Source organism: Bombus vosnesenskii, unplaced genomic scaffold (genome assembly GCF_011952255.1).
Source record: "Bombus vosnesenskii isolate JDL3184/JDL3185 unplaced genomic scaffold, Bvos_JDL3184-5_v1.1 scf7180000016097, whole genome shotgun sequence".
In the NCBI taxonomy this organism is placed as follows: domain Eukaryota; kingdom Metazoa; phylum Arthropoda; class Insecta; order Hymenoptera; family Apidae; genus Bombus; species Bombus vosnesenskii.
In genome coordinates, this window is record NW_022884276.1 from 17501 (window position 1) to 20000 (window position 2500).

Consider the following 2500-nt stretch of genomic DNA (forward strand, 5'->3'; position numbering starts at 1 on the left):
CTTAAAGTTTCATATAATATACTACCGTTCAGAGGGGACCGGCTGTCTTTCCTCGTTGTCGTGAGTCGGACACCCGTGCCGTCGCTAGAGTTTTTCAAACTCTGCTTCTGGATATCGGGACGAAAGACCGCGCGAGGACGACGGATGCGAGTCCCATCGAATTTTTGATTTACGCACTACCTGAACGAGACTTAAAGTTTCATATAATATACTACCGTTCAGAGGGGACCGGCTGTCTTTCCTCGTTGTCGTGAGTCGGACACCCGTGCCGTCGCTAGAGTTTTTCAAACTCTGCTTCTGGATATCGGGACGAAAGACCGCGCGAGGACGACGGATGCGAGTCCCATCGAATTTTTTATTTACACACTACCTGAACGAGACTTAAAGTTTCATCCAGTTTGTCGTCTATCATCGCATATATAATATACCGTTCAGAGGGGACCGGCTGTCTATCCTCGTTGTCGTGAGTCGGACACCCGTGCCGTCGCTAGAGTTTTTCAAACTCTGCTTCTGGATGTTGGGACGAAAGACCGCGCGAGGACGATGGATGCGAGTCCCATCGAATTTTTGATTTACAAGACACACACTACCTGAACGAGACTAAAGTTTCATCGAGTTTATCGTCGCATAACCCGTTCGGAGGGGACCGGCTGTCTATCCTCGTTGTCGTGAGTCGGACACCCGTGCCGTCGCTAGAGTTTTTCAAACTCTGCTTCTGGATATTGGGACGAAAGACCGCGCGAGGACGATGGCTGAGAGTCCCATCGAATTTTTGTTTTTTTTTTTAAAAAAAACACCACCCGAACGGAGATGTGTTCTATCTTTCGTCGATTTTTCATGCTTTCAGTCGTCGCGTGGTCGCCATCCGTTCGGAGGGGATCGCCGGCTTCGAAACCTCGATGTCGTGAGTCGGACACCCGTGCCGTCGCTAGAGTTTTTCAAACTCTGCTTCTGGATATTGGGACGAAAGACCGCTCGAGGCGGACGGCCGCGCGAATCCCATCGAATCTTTACTATCACCCGAACGATGGAGAGATGCACGCGCGCTGTTTCTTGAATAATTGGACGAGAGAGTAGAATCAAACACATATATAACATGGGCTAGCCACCGTGCTTACTCGTTCGCGAGATCGTGTGCTGTACAGAGGATTCAGAATCGGGTGTATATATCCCCGTCGTTTCCTGACGAACGGAGCTTCGATCTCGATGGTTGTTATATATCATAATGTACTTTACGCCCGGCCGGCGAACGCGCGTATCTTCGCGCGTTCGTCGGTTTCTTTTTTTTTCGAACGTTTTGTGTCGTCAATTCTATGGCGACTTCTGCGCGTTCGATTCCCGTTGGTCGAACGTGACGGAACTCGGCTTCGATAGAACCGAGAAGAGTACATTTGAGTACTGAACTGTTGTAAATTTATAAAAGATTACCCTGAACGGTGGATCACTTGGCTCGTGGGTCGATGAAGAACGCAGCTAATTGCGCGTCAACGTGTGAACTGCAGGACACATGAACATCGACATTTCGAACGCACATTGCGGTCCACGGATACAATTCCTGGACCACGCCTGGCTGAGGGTTGCTCACGTAAACCTAAGACTGCTTGCGTTGCGTATCGTCACTCTCCGTATCTGTCTCTCTCTGTCCCTTCTTGCCTTAACAACCCGCCGTCGTTCTTCTTTATATAAGAGAACGTTTCAGAGTCGGACGAAGGTACAAGAACGAGGATACGAATAAGAGCGGACGGAGAGAACATACGCGACGTACGAGCGATTGTTGGACGCTCGTCGGCGTTCGTCGCGGTCGTGCAGAGACCGTGCAAGTCGTACGCATGCTCGATATATAATCTATCGTGTTCACGGGAGACTACGAAACTCTACCTCTGTCTCTCTCTGTCCCTTCTTGCCTTGACAACCCGCCGTCGTTCTTCTTAAAAATTATAAGAGAACGTTTCAGAGTCGGACGAAGGTATACGAAGGGATACGAATAAGAGCGGAGAGAACCGTCACGGACCTGCGTGAGTGCTCGCGGCGTCGTGAGTCGTCCTTACGAGGGCGACCGCCCGCTTATGCACCGCTTCGTGTATCGGTTATCGAACGTATATACTCGTAGTGTTCTCCTCGTGACCGATTTTTTTTTCATATCAGGCGATATATGCTACGTTTGCCGGTGTTCGACGCACGAAGGTCCGCGCCCCCGACGTCGTCTTAAACGAATATTATATTTGGCGAGACTGAGAGAGAGAAAGCAAATATGGGAACTCGGTCGAGAGAGGAGAGAAGAGAGAACCAAAAACCTAAACTCGATGGCGTGCGAAACTTTGCCATAATCTACCGTCTTTTCTTAAGACTCTCGTACAGCCCCAGGGATCGAATGCCCACTCCGTCTCTTCGCGAAAGCGACTGACAACAACGAGGACCGTCGCATCGATGGGTCGTCGTTGCGTTTTACACGCTCTGTGCTTTTTTACAAGCCCCGAAAGTATCAGCCGTAGATCCGGGA

General features: G+C 50.1%; 1 non-coding gene across 1 annotated transcript; it reads left to right on the plus strand.

The window, feature by feature from the left end:
- Positions 1-1425: 1425 nt before the first annotated feature.
- Positions 1426-1580, plus strand: LOC117241546. The gene has a single exon (XR_004495047.1). It is a non-coding gene; the product is annotated as a 5.8S ribosomal RNA (ribosomal RNA).
- Positions 1581-2500: the final 920 nt, after the last annotated feature.